This window comes from Ceratotherium simum, chromosome 38, assembly GCF_057802395.1.
Source record: "Ceratotherium simum simum isolate JZ-2026a chromosome 38, ASM5780239v1, whole genome shotgun sequence".
Lineage (NCBI taxonomy): Eukaryota > Metazoa > Chordata > Mammalia > Perissodactyla > Rhinocerotidae > Ceratotherium > Ceratotherium simum.
Window position 1 is genome coordinate 26,263,938 of NC_141937.1, and position 17,755 is coordinate 26,281,692.

The following is a 17,755-nucleotide window of genomic DNA, read 5'->3' on the forward strand; positions in this document are numbered from 1 at the left end:
TACGAGGCCTATCTTAAAGTGATCTACCACTTTCTCTGAACTTTTTCTGCATTTCCACCTAGTATCCCTATTAACTTTATTAATCCCTATTAATTCCTTGAATCCTTCCTTCTTACAAAGTAAGAAACAAGGAAAAGTTTCTAAAACATGTATTTTAATATATTTCTATACCCTCTTCATCACATACAGTTATGTACTAAGCACATTGAGTGACTTCTCCAAACTCTTGTAGATAAGCAAGACTCGTGAGGCAGAAATGTCCCTTACGTATGTCTAACTGGTTGCTCTATAGCCTCAGGTGGTAGTGGCTGGGGACGTGGGCAAACTGATCTGTTTTTAAACCCTAAATCAGTGGTTCTCAAATTTGGGGAGGCATCAGAACCACCTGGAGAGTTTGTTAAAACAGTTTGCTGGGAACTACCCTCAGAGTTTCTAATTCATTAGGTCTTGGAGCCTGAGAATTTGCATTTCCAGAAAGTTCCCAGGTGATGCTCCTGCTGCTGGCCTGGGGACTCCACTTCCAGCACCACTGCTCTAAATAATACAGTGTACAGTTTAAAACAACTAAGTCTTGGTTTTGCTTTTGGGGAAAGAAAGGCACCGAAAATATATTTCTTAAAATCTTTTAGTATTCTTTTAAAATAATTTATTCATTTTTTTCAGTGAGATCTACATTACCGAAAAAAAGTCTCTTTTTAGTAATCAAATACTTTCAATCAAGTTTCTCAAATTTAATTACACATTGCTGTTTAGTTTTTCCCAATGCCCTGGTCTTAAATCTTAGAGTTTGGAAAAATTCCAGTTGCTATCAATGGATTTTTGCAACTGACATACACACAGATCATGAAAAAATAATTTTCAAATATTATTATAAGGTGTGCATCTCTTAAAAATTATTTATGCATACCTGAGATAATAATTTGCTTTTTATGGCTGTTTTCAGTTTTTTAGATTATGACTAATATTTGATGTTACTCTTCTTTGTTTTTTCAAACAGGATATGAATAGCATTTTTTAAACTCCTCTAAAAAGTGGAAAAAAAAATTCTAAAAAAATGTCAGCGAGTCGCTCAAGCCTTGAAGTCTCATCAAGGGCAAACTGGTTCAATCTTTCTGGAAAGAACTTTTCCAGTATATATCACAACTCCTAGAAGTTTTCACACATTTTGACCCACTAATTCCTCTTTCAGAAACCAATCTTGAGGGAATAACCTGACAAAAGCTTTATGCATAAAAATGTTCACCACTACATTATTTATTATAGCAAAAATTTGAGACTCAACTATTGCAATAGGGGACTAGCTGAGTAAACCACGATACATCTACACACTGGTGTATTCGGCAGCCCTTAAAAATGAAGACTTTTTAGTAGCATAGGAAATGTTTATGATACAATGTTAAGGGAACAAAGCAGGTTAAAAAATTGTATATATCGTCTAACTTCAACTATGTAACCATAAAAGAATGCATTTTTAAAAAGACTGAAAGCAAAACACAAAATATTGACATGAGTTAGCTCTAGATGAAAGGATTATAGGTGATTTTTCTTTTCTTCTTTATATTTTCCTACATTGAACACATTTTAATTTTATGAATAGAAAAGCAGTAAACATTGTTTTAAAAACAAGTTCATAAAACTGGAGAAGCTCCTGAAATGTGTAAATTTATGGCCAAACTGGAAATGCTCCCAGAAATATTAATGGGTAGAAATAATAAGCTTCCCCTACACGTATAGAGATGAGGGAATAGTACAAGCAAACTTGGTTTTCTGGGTTTGTTTGTTTGTTTTTAATAATTTTATTTATTTAGTTTTTTCCCCCAAAGCCCCAGTACATAGTTGTATGTCATAGCTGCACATCCTTCTAGTTGCTGTACGTGGGACGCGGCCTCAGCATGGCGGGAGCAGCGGTGCGTTGGTGCGTGCCCGGGATCTGAACCCAGGCCGCCAGCAGCGGAGCGCGTGCACCCAACCGCTAAGCCACGGGCCGGCCCTCTGGGTTTGTTTTTTAAGAGTAGTAGGAAATTGTGACTTTTTCAAATGGAAAATGAAATCTGCTTTTTAAAGGTTGTTGTAAAGGTATTTCTTTTGATGCAAACTGCTGATGTATATATTAACTTCCTAGCCAGCCCACAAAGCCTAGGGCCACTCTCAGTCAGCCTGTTACTGGACTCATTTTCAATGTGGTACAGTGCCTGGTTTTATTTTTTTATACGTGTTAAAATAAAAACATTGTGCTCGCTTAAACTGCCATGTAACACTATTCCCTGTAGAGAGAAACTCAGAAAAAGGCAGGTTAGTACTGAACACTTTCTAAAGTGGATTAGTAAATAAAAAACCTGAGAATCTTCGCACTGGGTGTATTATTTACAAGGAGATCTTAAGCATTAACCTCAGTTGAACACTTCCACAAAATAGTTTCTCATTAGATAGTATTTCGAGCTTTGGAGCTTTGATGCTCTCATAAAAATGTGTAACAAGTTTAAATTCAATCATCAATTATCATTAAGCCAAAGAACAAAGTTATAGTTATGATGAATTAGTTAAATGTTTAAACACATAAGCAACAAACAAATAGTGTAACAGTAAATATTTTTAAGTGCCTGGTATATGTGCCTGGTACTGTGCAAAGTACCTTATGTGGATTATCTTGCTCATCCCAAAATCACTTAATAAGGTGGGTACTGTCAGCTCCAGATGAGGAGCCTGAGGCACAAAGATCCTAATCAAGTGCTCCCTGCATCGCTTCCTTCTCACATCATGGTCTGCTCAATAGAGTGGATGTTTTTCTGGTTCCTTCTTCCTTTCGTCTCATCTCTCTGCAAAACAGTGGAGAATACACAGTTACAAACTCACAGAGACCACTACGGGCTCCTCTGCCCACGCCCGGGCTCCGAGCCGCTCAAGGCTACACCTGCAAGCAAACACGAGCGGCTTCCGTGTCCGCATCGTCGCCCGGTCAGCGCCTTTTCCACTGGTCCTGCTCATCCCCAAGCACCTGAGACACAAGTGATGAGGGAGAGGGATATGGCACTGCCAGCAGAGACAGAAAAAGCCTTCTCCCCTTCGTCCAGCTAAACTTCTCCAACCCAAACCACCGCAGGAAGAGCTAGTCCAATTAGTGAAAAGCTTGATTTCTAGAATACTTTAAGAATGATGCAATTGTATTATGCATGAAGGAACTTGCAATATAATTTTGTTTATGAGTACTAAGCAATACTCCATAGTGGAACTTAGATAATGTCTGAAAACATTTTAATAAGAGAATCTAGAACTCATGTCAGTTCTTTGTAAGACTGCACACAAACAGCTTTTAAGTCAGCACTTTCCCTGCTTCTGCCCTTGCACCTCAACACTCAAAATAAAAGCCAAAGATGGAAACAACCAAAGCGTCCATCCACGGATGAATGGATAAAGAAATGTAGTGTATATATATATGGTGTATATATATATATATATATACACACACACAATGGAATATTATTCAGCCATAAAAAATAAGGAAATCCTGTCATTTGTAACAACATGGATGGCACTTGAGGGCATTATGCTAGGTGAAAAAAGTCAGACAGAGAAAGACAATTATTGTATGATCTCACTTACATGAGGAATCTGAAAAAACCAAACTCATAGACACAGAGAACAGATTAGTGGTGGCCAAACCTGGGGGTTGGGGGTTGGGGGAAATGGGTGACAGTGGTCAAAGTGTACGGACTCTCAGTTGTAAGATAGATAAGTCCTGGGAATGTAATGCACAGCACAACGACTATAGTTAATAATACTGTATTGCGTATTTGAAAGTTGTTAAGAGATAGATCTTAAAAGTTCTCATCACAAGAGAAAAAATTTGTAACTATGTGAGGTGATGGATGTTACTAAACTTACTGTGGTAATCATTTCACAATATATACATACATCAAATCATTACTTTGCACATCTTAAACTAATACAGTATTATATGTCAGGTATGTCTCTATAAAAGTGGAAAAATTTAAAAATAAAAATAAAAGCCAGTCCCCACCATGCCCTGTAGTGAATCACTTGGGAAGCCTTTGAAAACCAGAGTCTCTGGGTTGGGGCCTCAGCTTTAGTCCTTGGACAGCTCCACAGGTGATTGGTGGGGGCAGCCAGTGCGGAAAACCACAATCCTGCAAGGTCTGACTTCATTCTCCATCACTCTCCTCCCCTCCCGACGCATCTAGGCCACCGGGCTGCTGGCTGGTGCCTGTGCCCGGCAGGTGCACTGCTCCTGCCCCTGCAGGTTTACCCCTGGCTCAGCCATCACTCCCGCAGGTCTCTTGCTCACACATCACCGCTTCAGGGCACACTTACCCAGCCACCCTCCATCTCCTCTCCTTCATCTTCTCTATCCTCCCTCCTCGCTATATTTTCCTCTATAGCAATCGTCACTATCCAATATATTTAATATTTACTAAATTCTAATTGTATTTCCTGCCCTACTGCTCTCCACTAGAATGTAAACTTCATCAGGGCAGGAATACTTGTCTGTTTTGCCTTCTTCTATATCCCAAGAGCCTGCAAGAGCGTATGATACTTAGTGGTGCTAAATAAATAGCTGTTGAATGAATGAATTATTTAAAATTCCCTCACCTTGTTTCCATAAATAATTTACTAGGTAAACCCCATTTTCATGGCAAAAAGAAAGATAAGCTTCAGCCTCGGCCCTGTTTAATAATTTATCACAAAATCTGAAATAATGGGATCCAAATTCAAAAGATTTTCCTCTCTGGGGAGTCTTGTTCCATTTTCTTAAAATCAAGCACAATCTATGAATTCCTGCTCTATGCACAACACCACCTAGTAAAATCCTGTTTATTCCAAATGATTGAGAATATTCAGTTCACATGCTCTGGGGACTGAAAGTGACCACGTACATTTACCATTCAGATATTGTCAAATTTCAAAAACTTAGAGGACAGCTTGAAGCTCAGTTTAAACTTGCTTTGACGATTCAGAAACCACTTCAGAATTTTACGGTAACTGGATGTCGTCATTAGGATATTACTTGAGCTTCCTAGGTGAGTGAGTGCTAATCTCGGTGATGTTGCTGGTCGTTCGAGCCAGAGAAGACGGTGCCTGGCCTCAAGGGTTTACCGTCTAACTATGAAGACACATCATGAGAACTAACCCATTAGAAAACCTTATTAGGCACATACCTGAATACTCATTAAACTTACACAAATTAAGAACACAATTGAGGAACATAAATGGGTAATCTTCGCAGGCTTCCAGGAGGACTGGTGACTGGATTTTGCAGAATTTAAAGAGTGTGAACAGCAAGCAGATTGATTTCACCAAACAGAAGTACAGTACTTCTGATTAGTACAATGCTCTGTAAAGAGGGAGTATTTTAGTAAATTTTTGACAACATAGACTAACCTCATTTCCCTCTGCCTTGGAACACAGATTGAATTCTATCAATGTCGGCATCAGAAAACTGTTTCTTAATCAAGAGTGCATGAGAACTGAACAAATCAAGATAAAAAGCACAATTTTAGAATGAGTGATTAATGCAATTAAAGTTATTAGTAAGTAAGGGCGTGGCTGAAAAGTAACAAGTTTAAACAATGAGACCATGCCAGGTAGCATTTCTAGAATTTTTTGCTTACTTTAAGAAAGAGCACAAGATAAACTAAATAGAGGGAGAACCAATTATTAAATTTATTTTTGAAAGAACACTAAACCATGTTATTGACAGTGTTTCAAAAGGTAAAGTAAGAAGCATAAAAGTTACGTGTTAAGAAATCCAGCGTATTTCTCATTTGGAACAAAAGAACGCCTGAAGTTTCTACAAATCAGTATATCTTTTTTTTTTTTTTTTTTTTTTTTAGATTTTATTTATTCAGTTTTTTTCCCCCCAAAGCCCCAGCAGACAGTTGTATGTCATAGGTTCACATCCTTTTTTTAGTTGCTGTACGTGGGACTCGGCCTCACGTTGGACGGAGAAGTGGTGCCTCGGGGCGCTCCCGGGATCCGAACCCAGGCCGCCAGCATCAGAGCGCGCGCACTTAACCGCTAAGCCACGGAGCCGGCCCGCAAATCAGTATATCTTAATTAAGCAACAATGAGCTTATTCAAAAGTTAAATTTATTTCATAGCTAATCATTTGACCTATTTCCTTAATCTTAATTAAATTCCTTTGTTTTTCTTTAATAAAAGTATCATATAACTCAAGCTAATTATAAACGTTTTCATTGTTACTCAATATATGAGGATTGAATTAAAATTTTTTTGCCCAGATGAATAAATTAGTTTTTCTAGGCACATAGCTTCATTAGTTTCCCTGATTGAAAAGTTGGCAGGTTGGCAGAATCAAGATGAACAAACAACCAACCAGCTGGGAGAGAATATTTGCAAAACATACATCTGACAAGGGGTTGATCTCCATAATATATAAAGAACTCACACAATTGAACAACAAAAAAACAAACAACCCGATCAAAAAATGGGCAGAGGAAATGAACAGACACTTCTCCAAGGAAGATATACAGATGGCCAATAGGCACATGAAAAGATGCTCAACATCACTAATCATCAGGGAAATGCAAATCAAAACAACACTAAGATACCACCTCACGCCTGTTAGAATGGCTATAATCACCAAGACAAAAAACAACAAATGTTGGAGAGGATGTGGAGAAACAGGAACCCTCATACACAGCTGGTGGGAATGCAAATTGGTGCAGCCTCTATGGAAAACGGTATGGAGATTCCTCAAAGAATTAAAAATAGAGATGCCCTATGATCCAGCCATCCCACTACTGGGAATCTATCCAACGCACCTGAAATCAATCCAAAGAGGCTTATGCACCCCTATGTTCATTGCAGCATTATTCACCATAGCCAAGAAGTGGAAGCAACCTAAGTGTCCCTCGACTGACGATTGGATTAAGAAAATGTGGTATATATATACAATGGAATACTACTCAGCCATAAAAAAAGACAAAATCGTCCCATTTGCAACAACATGGATGGGCCTGGAGTGTATTATGTTAAGTGAAATAAGCCAGAAAGAGAAAGACAAACACTGTATGATCTCACTCATATGTGGAATATAAACCAACACATGGACAGAGAAAACTGGACTGTGGTTACCAGGGCAGTGGGGGTGGGGGGTGGGCACAAGGGGTGAAGGGAGTCATATATGTGGTGATGGACAAACAAAAATGTACAACCCAAAATTTCACAATGTTAGAAACCGTTAAAACATCAATAAAAAATAAAAATAAAAATAATAAAAAAAATAAAAAAAAATAAAAAGTTGGCAGGTTGGGAGTTTCCAAATTCGTTGTGCTTCCCCATGAATACAACCATGGGAACTCCAGAAACTGACTTCTCAGGCCGAGCTTCATAACTGCAGGCCTCCAGTGAGGGGGGCTTACTAATGACAATACAACTTCAGAAAGCTTTTGAATTGTCTTTCTTCTTAGTTTAGAATTAGAGACAGAGTGGATTGGGGGAGAGAAATTTGTGGTGAAGCGTAAATGGAATTGTTTTATTTAGAAAAATCATTAAGTATAAAATGTTCTGAAATATTTTCTTATATGTAATGCAGAATAAATTTATTTTATATAAATCTACCATCTCATTCAGGGTGATTAGTTACACACTTCTTTTAATCCTGGAGAGAAGTCTGGAAACTGCAATTGACATTTTTTTCTTTTTGAGTCATCTCCAGCAAGCTGTCATTAATTCTCTTCTTCTGTGTGTTGCTGTTGTTTACTTGCATGAGTTTTCTGGTTTCAAAATAAAACTGGTCTCAGATGCAGCTGTCCTGGCTTGTTGTCTGAATCCTTGCACATTCCAATAGCATTTTCCACTGGAATGTTGAATTTAATGAATGAAAGACCAGATGTCCCAGGTACATTTGGCCTGGGTTGAGGAGGGCATATATGACAGGCCCCCAGTACCTTTCCAAAGAGTAAATAAACTGGTATTCATGTCAGCTCTTCAAAATTGTCATCCTCTCAATATAAGCTTAACATGTTCTGTGAAAGAGAAATTTAAGATATCTTTCAAAATGCTCTAAGATCACTTTACAGACAATATGACTTCATTTATGTCACCTGATAACGTACAGTCGTCATAAAAGTGTTTGTTCTCCTAGAATATGATAATTTAATCAATATGAAACCTCAATTAATTCAGTACAATGTAATAAAAACAATTGTTTCAAGGGTGAAAAGGCAGACGGAGACTAGAGAGTGTCAAACACTCGATAACAAAGTTATTTTCCCTGCGAAAATCTTAATTAACAGGAAATTTTTAAAGCTATAAGTGAATATCTATAAAACCTTACTATCACTGTACAAATCCAGCATCTAATTACATCTGGGTTTTGCTCAAGAGTAATGGCCCTTTTTTCTTTTTAGTCACTAGCTGTACTAGTTTTCTAGGGCTGCAGACTGGGATAACTTAAACAATAGAAATGTATTTTCAAACAGTTCTGGAAGCTGTCGGTAGGGTTGGCTCCTTCTAAGAGCCACGAGAGAAGGGTCTGTTCCATGCCTTTCTCCTCGGCTTATAGATGGCCATCTTCTCCTCATGTCTTCACATCTTCCCTCTGTACCCATCTGTGTCCAAATCTCCTCTTCTTAAAGGGACACCAGTCATATTGGACTAGGGCCCATCTTAACGATCTCATTTTAACTTTAGCTCTTTAAAGACCTTATCTCCAAATACAATCACATTCTAGGATACTGGGGATTAGGAACTCAACACACAAATTTTGGGGGGACACAATTCAACTGATAACATTAGCATTATCAATGGCTTCTAATAAATTTTTAGCACCTGCTCTTTTGAGAAGCAAAGACACTCAAGTAAAGCAACTGCATTGGTTAAGTTATAGATTCTCCCTCCTGTTTAATTTCAAGGTCATGTGTAGTTTGGTATCACTTTATAACCAATAGCACCCCATATAACATAAACTATGTTCCTGAATAAATATGTTGCTTTATGGACAATTGTTACGAAATGTATGCCATGCTAAAAATACCTCTGCACTGGAAATGCCCTTGAAGAGTCAGTAGACCTCGGTTCTAGGACAGGTTCTACTGCTGACCAGCTAACTGTGTGACCCAACCTCTCTGAACCTTAATATCCTCACAGAATTATGACGATAAAATATGATCATTAATGTAAGACAGTGTTAAAAACCATAAAGTGCTATGCAAGTATGTGGTATTTTTTAACATTTTTAGAGTGGGAAAAAACACAGACATAGAAAAGTGCATAATCCTGTCATCTAAATTACAGTTTTGTTTCTTCCTTTCCAGTCATTATACTTCTATTTTTCCTTCTCACCTTACCACACCGCCAAAATTTCCAGAACAATGTTGAATAGAGTTTTCATCATGAGTGGATGTTATGGTGTACTCTTAAAATAGACTCAAGATTTGCTAGAAGAATGTGAAAGATCTGATTTATTTCTTTCCTAAATGTTTAGTAGAGCTGCCAGTGAAGCCATCTAAATCTTTAGTTTAGCCCAACTATCTCTCCTTTCAAGATAATCTGTCTGTCGTTTCTATGCTTGCTTTTAAGACTTTGTTTTTGTCACTGGGGGTTTTCTGCTATTTCACTACAATGAGTTTAAGAGAAGGTTGTTGTTTTTAATTTACCTGGCTTGAGAACCTATAATCTGTGGACTGGTGTCTTTAATCAGTTCTGGAAAATTCTCAACCATTATCTCTTCAGCTACTAGTCTTTCCCATTATCTCTCTCCTCTCCTGCTGGAACTCCAATTAAACATGTGTTAGATCTTCTGTCAGTATCCTCTGCGTTTCTAATCCTCTTTCTTATTGTTTCTCTCTGTTGTTCTCAGGATAATTTCTTCTGACCTCTTACGTAGTTCACTAAATCTGTCTTTAGCTGCCTCTGATCTATTGTAAAAACCATCCACTCAGTTTAAAAGTTTCACTTATGTATTCCTCTTCTTCTGGTAGTTACATTTGATGGTTTCAAATCTGCCTTGACTGCTCTTCTCTGTCATCTTTGGGCCTAGTTATCTTTGACCATGCACTGCACGTTGCCTTTGTAGAAGTATTTACAGGAAGAATTTGAGGCTTACAATGAAGGCACTTTCCCCCAGAGATGATTTGTGCTTGCTTCTGCCAAGTGTGGCATGCTACGAACCCACAACCACCTTACACCAAAGTCAAGGTTTGACTTTCCTAAAGATCCAAAGGAATTCAAGCTGACTAGAGGATTTGAGCAGAGCTGGTTGTCTCATTTGGCGTTCGCTCAGTTTGAGGTCTCAGCTTATTGTGGGGACCATCACTGGTTTGGCTTCACACCTTGAGCAAGCTCTGGATTTTGAGATTTGTCCTCCAGGTCCTCAAGCCTGTGAAAATGAAAGTTCTAATCTTCCAGGATGACAAAATGACCTGAAGGCAAATCAGACTTCTTTCTTGCTTTCCTTTCATTTTCTTTCCATGTATGGCCTGACAGTTTCTCACTGTCCTGTCATCTCTTCAATGTTTCAAGGAGATTTTTAAAATATTGTGTCCAGCCTTTTTAGTTGTTTTCCACTGAGGGCTGGAGGGCTCGATCTGAATAATTCAGCTCACCATTACTGTAAGCAAGAAGTACTCACATAGGTCTTTATTAAGAAAATGGGTGTTAGTTATGAAGGAAGGAGAATATTGTGTGTTGTGAATATTGTGTGTCAGGCCATCTGTATATATTCCCTCACATAATTCTTATAAGAATGCTTCAAGGTAGATAGTATCTTTATTTTAAGAAGGTAAAACTGAATCCTTAAGAGGTTAACTAACTAGGCCAAAGTCACTTGACTACTAAGTAAATGATAGAGCCCAGAGTTGGACACACATATTTCTTCTACTAAATGGTCATTTTCATTATAGCATGCTGTTATGATGTCTTCTGTTTCTCCCCCTCTGTTCTTTTTATTTTGAAATTTTTCAAACTGTCAGAGAAGTTATATAGAATAATATGTGTATGTAATCAACATCTAGATATCCTTCACTAGATTCACGATTGGTAAAATTCCCACACAGTCGCTTTCTCTCTCTCTCTCTCTCTCTCTCTCTCTCTCTCTCCCCCCCTCTCCTCTTGCTCCTTGCTCCCTCCATCCCTCTCACCTTCTGTCTCTTCTACTTCCCCTTCATCTACCTTTTGATGGTTAGGTGTAAACATCTTGACAGTTCACCCCTAACCTCATCACATAGCTCCTAAAAACAAGGACTTTCTTCTACACCCGCAATACAATTATCACTCTGAAGAAAGTTAATATTGATATGATAGCATTATGAAATATAGAATCCATTTAAAATTCCCAATTGTCCCAATAATATCCTTTATAGCTGTGTTTTTCTTATTTAGAATCCAATCAAGGATCATGCATTTCATTTAGTTGTCATGTCTCTGCCCTCTTATTTTAAAAATGAGTGATTAGAAAAAGATCTGACCAGAAACAGACAGACTAATAATGATTTGGGGTGGGAGGAGGAATGTAAACTTTTTAGTTTCTATCCTGCTGCATTGCTTCAAGTTTTTTTCAGTGAACATGTACAACTTACATAATTTTTAAGCCAACATATTTTTTAACGAAGGACTGCATTTTTAAGCAATTTATGATGCTCATGAAATTCATGATATTTCTGCTTAGTATTTTTCCTTACTATACTGCAGGTTCCCTATTTATTTAAAAATATTTGGCTTTGGTGACAATACGTTGGATTATGGAAATTCTGAAAACAATTATTTTATCTTTCACGATATGATTATCAATTTACTCTGTTTTGCCTAAAAAGTAGGGCCATCAATTTAAACACCCAAAGAAGCCCTTGGTACTAAATCACAATTTAGTTGAAAGACAAAATTAAACAATTTTAGCGGATTACATCCACAGCTCCTCTAACATCTTGTACTAAAGCGGCTACTGTTCTAGATATCTCTGAAAGCATGCATGCATTTGGAGTATGGAAATGCATTTTCTTTGGGGAAAGACATATAGTTTTTGTTTTTTGTTTTTTGTGTGTGTGAGGAAGATCAGCCCTGAGCTAACATCCGTGCTAATCCTCCTCCTTTTGCTGAGGAAGACCGGCCCTGAGCTAACACCTATTGCCAATCCTCCTCCTTCCCCCCACCGCCAAAGCCCCAGTAGATAGTTGTGTGTCATAGTTGCACATCCTTCTAGTTGCTGTATGTGGGATGCGGCCTCAGCATGGCCAGAGAAGTGGTGCATCGGTGCGCACCCGGGATCTGAACCCAGGCTGCCAGTAGCGGAGCACTCGCACTTAATCGCTAAGCCACGGGGCGGCCCAAGACATATAGTTTTAAAATCAGAAGACAATCATTTTAAATCGAGACCCTACTACTTACTACATGTGTAACCTTGAACCGGTCGTTTAAGCTCTTTGAACTTCAGTTTCTAATTTGTAAATTGGAGATTATAGCATTTGCTCTTCAAGGTTATTCTAAGGAAGAATTAAAATATGGAAGACATTTTACAAACTCTAGGACACACACAAACACACAGAGAAACATTATTTTTCTTACATCAGGAGAAAATCCCATAAAATGATATTATATTCTCCCACCTGACAGAATCTGTTTGAGAATTTTGAAGATAATCTCAGCAAGAGGGATTAATTCCATAACTGGCTAAGTACATTCCTTCTACTATGTTGTTTTTGAATTTTAAAAAATATGCCTAGCTCTATTATTACTATCAATTATAACTTTTCAGTGGAGATTTGCCTAAAGAATCTTTTTCATACTAAATGAATATGGGGATTTTTTTTTTCTCTCTTGACTGGACAACTATGAACATTTTTATATATTTCATATGTAACATAAAATGAAAATTATTACAGTGGAAGAGAAAAACTATGTTAAGAATCTATCTGATATTAGTGGAAATTTTCATCTGTGGATATAGCATTGGTTTAAAATATTTAATTCTGGTTAAGAGAGTGTAGTAATTACATTAGTCAGCTGCCATTATAATTCACATCAGAAAGAAAGTTAGTAAGTTGATAGTGCAGTGCAAATTAGAGGAAACTTATTTTCCCTACAGCCAGGTTTTTGCTAGGTAAAAATGAAGCTAGGTAAACTAGACATTGATTTTGCTAGATAAAGATAAATCTTCTGGATAAAGATAGAAGAATTTTTTTCTTACTGTTATTGAAGAATTTTGGTCTCTGAGTGTTAAGACTATAGGAAGAATATCTTGTATAGGACTAGGAAGATGGTAAACTGGGGATAGATCCTGTAATCTTGAAAATTTGTGAGTGAATCCAGGTAAAAGGGTCCATCCTAACTGTCTATACATTGTTAATAATTATTCTGATTAAATTTTTTAAGCCCTTATTTGTATGTTTGACTCGAGAGAACTAAAATGTCCTACTTCCCTCACATAAAAGGAAAAACGGGACAGAATGGTTTTGATCAAGACCTGTTTGCTGAATAGTGGCTACAAGATTAACTGGAGTCAGATAATCTTGATTCTAGAACCGGTTCTGCTAATAACTTTGACCTTGAGCAAATCGCTTAGTTTCCACGCGGGTAACACGAGGAAGTTGCAAGAAATCCCTCCCAGGTGTAAAATTCTGCAGTTCCGTGGATTGTTTTAATATTCAATACAGGCCTGATAGTGACTCTTTAGGATCCTTCTCTTTCCTTCCACCTTTGCTTGATCGAGTGTTAGTCCCTGAGAATAGTTTAGTCATATGCAACAGAACTTTGTGTCTGTCACAGGTCTGGAACCATCTCTGCCCACACCACCACGTCCAACTCCACCCCGTCCCACCCTCAACCCCCGACACACACACACTCCACTTTGGTAAAAGACAGACTCAATGTCGTCCTGAGGAAAGGACCAGGGGCTCCAGCAGGGAATTAAGGAGACAATAACAGGGCGAAGTGGCCTGAAGGCTGAGAGAGGGTGGGGGAGTGGATACCAAGGATCCTTAGCTTCCAGACCTAAGTCATTGGAGTGGAATTTCTAGACATTGCATCCTGCTGCATGGAAAGAGAGGATCCTGACTCACTTACCCAGGTGCGTTGGATGTGACTTGGCAAAAATGAACCCATGTGTCAATGGAAATGCTGTATCAGGTGCTGTACTATTCAGCTTGGGGAGTTCTGCTATGAGATAACCAGGTAGAGACTGAGTGATGACAAGAGGCCACCTTCCCTCTCACCCTTGGAATCGTCATGCGCTGAGCCAACTGGCAGAGGTCCACAGAGGGGTCGGCTGGAGCCACATCTCTGGGGAGAGTGGGGGCTCTTGACATCGCGGTCAGCAGCCCCAGAACACCACCAGTGACACCAGTGGCAAATCTCTGGCACTTGAGACAACCAAAACCAGAAGGCATGGCAAGGAGCCAACAGTCACAGAGTTTACTCTCAAGGGACATTTGAGTTCTGTCTCCTCTAAGGGACAGTAGTAACAGGGGAACTACAATAATCCTGGAAAAAAACTGGAAACCCTGCTACTCAAGTTATGAGTTCTTGGGGCCACTATAATTTAGAGCATTAAGGTAATTGTAATCTTTTTTTTTTTTTAGGAAGTTGGCCCTGCACTAACATCTGTTGCCAATCTTCCTCTTTTTCTTTTTTCTCCCCAAAGCCCCAGTACATAGTTGTGTATCATAGTTGTAGAGTTGTAGCTCTTTTATGTGGGATGCTGCCTCAGCACGGCTTGATGAGCCATATGTTGGTCTGCGCCCAGGATCCGAACCGGAGAACCACGGGCCACCGAAGTAGAACACGTGAACTTAACGGCTCCGCCACTGGGCCGGCCCAAGGTAATTGTAATTTGATTTATCCATTAAGGGTGTTGAAGCCTGCACTATAGAGATTATGTTCTCAATATTAAAATTTCTTAAAATGAAGGCCAGCAGGGAGTTAATCAGAGGATAAAATGTCATTTCTGCATATTACACTGAAACATTCATCAAGAAAACGCGGTCAGGAGAAATAAGAACGCATATTTATAAATCCTAACTCAATGAATGCCAGTCCATATTTTAAAAGCTTTTTGTTTATTTATTTATTTTATCCACGTGAAAGTTGTTTTGTGTCATAAGAACTGTATCTTCAATTTGAATGTTTCCATACGATATTCCACCTTGAGTCATGTACGTTGTGACTAAGAGTGCTATGTATTCAAGGTGTACTTGCCAACAAACACTATTTACTGAACATGTTAACATCCTCTAAAATCTTATTTTTATGACTTTAAAATAAATCACTTTTCTAAAGCTATTGACTCAGTAGTCACGGAGCCACCATTTTGGAGAAGAGAAGGAAACTTTGAAGGATTAAGGCATATTTTCCCATTATATTCTTAGTAAGTAATTCAAAATTATACATGCCATTTGTAAAACAGTTTTGGCTAAGAGGTATAAAATTAAACCTATTTTCAAATCCAAGAAGGAAATTATTTCAACAGATAGAAAGTCTTCAAGTTCTGTAAGTTATAACCTCTCAATCAGATTCTATGAACTTACAGCCTGTTGTGTTTCACATTGTCACTCAAAAATATGCCCAAGGCAGACTCAGGAGCAGATCTCATAACTCTCACAAATGCTAGAAAATTATGATCATATATATATATATGCACATACACATACACACACAAATATATAAGCATAAGTTTTATCTACATATATACAAATTTTTTAATCTGAAAAGCCATATAGTAAAATGTTAACAGTAAGTAATTCTAGGCTTAGAATTATTAGTGACTTTTATGTTCTTTCCACTTATTTTCCAGTTTTCCTAAAATGACCATGTATTACTTGTGAAATATAAATGTTTATTAAAATATGCAGATGAATATTTCATTGGAGAGATGTTCATAATAAAGGTGGTCATTTGGCAGCAGACTTCAACTTCAGGGAGTGTAACTGACCAAGAGTCAGCCCCGTGCTCTGAAATCCATCACCAGCTTGTCCCAAGGCTCCTCTCCCTACGTCTGCTCCCGGCCAATGACAGATGCCAGGGTGACTGAGGCATGCCCTTTCCTGGGGGACATGGGACTCTTCTGATGGCCGATTTTTACTCCCCAACTGCCCCAGGGGCTTGCTAAACTTTCTCTAGATGATACAGCAGTGCCACTACCCAACCTCTGTCCCTCCCTCCTTTCCTTGGGCTCAGCCTTAGTTTATGGTCTGATGCCTCTCTCAGCCTCTCTCAGCTCCCTCCCCATTTTCTCTCACAGGTGTTTTCCTAAGGAAATGTATATACGTTTAATCCTATTTTTGTGTCTGCTTCTTGGAGAACCTGAAATAACACAGGCTACAAAGCAGTGTAGCACGTTGTTATATTTTGCTTGGAGAAAAAATATACGTGTGTGCGTGTGTGTGTGTGTGTGTGTGCGCACATGTTTTTTACATTATGTATAACCACATTTATCTATGTATGTTTTCAAATAGAAAAAAGTACAGAAGAATGGCTCTCTCTGGATAGAAAGAGTACAGGTCATTTTTGGTTTGTCTGCATTTTCTTCAATTTCTACAATAAGTATGTATTACTGGGTAATAAGAAAAGTAAACATTTACATGTTACTAATTTAGTTCAATCTGTGACAGATTTATTTATACCTGATTTTACATTTTACCAGATTGGTTAAGCAATATACCCATTCATTCATTTCCTCGTGGAAACTTTTGCTATGCCTGTTACATGCAAGCCCTGTGTGAGGGACTGTGGCAGATATAAAGATAAAGACAAATCGAAGTCAAGGAGGCAGGAATCTGAATGCAGATGAGCGGACTCTGAGAAGTGTCCAGAGAGAGGCACAAGGCAAGTGCAGCGAAAGTCCAAAAGATGGAGAGAGGACACCTGATGGGAAGACCAGGAAGTTGGTACAGAGCTGGTGTTTCAGCCAGACCCTGGAGGAACAGGTAAATTTTTTTTTTTAACTTTGCAATTTCACTGAAACAGCTTTAGCAGTTTGGATCACAGTTTGGGAGTGCTTCAGAGTTTGAGACTGAGTTTGTTCACACTCTCATATGTCCTGGTGCAGGTAACATTGTTCACGGCACTTTCCATCCCCATTTTGCCATCCACCAACTTGCTCTGTATGGGGGGCTCCTGCCAGCCCAGGCTGGAACCTGAATCAAGGAGTCGTTATCTAAGGTTGTTGTGGTCTTGGTTTTGTGGCTGCTTGCTGCGGTTTCCTCAAATTCTTCTCTCCTCGTAAAGGAGAGCCCATTAACTTTAAAGGTGCCGTTGCTTTTTATAGTGATCACATCTCCATTTGTACTGATGGGCACAGTAGGTTTGCCAGAAAGCCTGGTTTCCCGCTGGCTCCTCCTATTCCTTCAGTAACAGTAGTCTGGGAATCCAATCTTCAAGGGTCTCTTTTAGCTGGATCAACTCTCTTTTTGAAGCTTCAGATGTTAGGCGTGTCCTGGCTCACCAGAGACAGACATGTTATGGAACAGGTCACATTTTGATAGGTAAAGGTGGGGAAAATGGCAGGTGCAATAGCAAAAGACTAGGTCCCAACACTCTGCCTTCAGTTCACAAAGTAGCTGACTTTACAGATTAATGCCACACACCTGGTTTATCTATAGAAAACAGCATAGGCTCTCACAAGATCTCCTATCATTTCACCTAAAGGACTAGACTCATTTGTTTAAAAGTGGCTTAGTACCGAGCCAGCCCTGATGGCCTAGTGGTTAAAGTTCGGCAGGCTCCACTTCAGCGGCCCAGGTTCGGTTCCCAGGTACAGCACCACACCACTCCTCTGTTAGTAGCC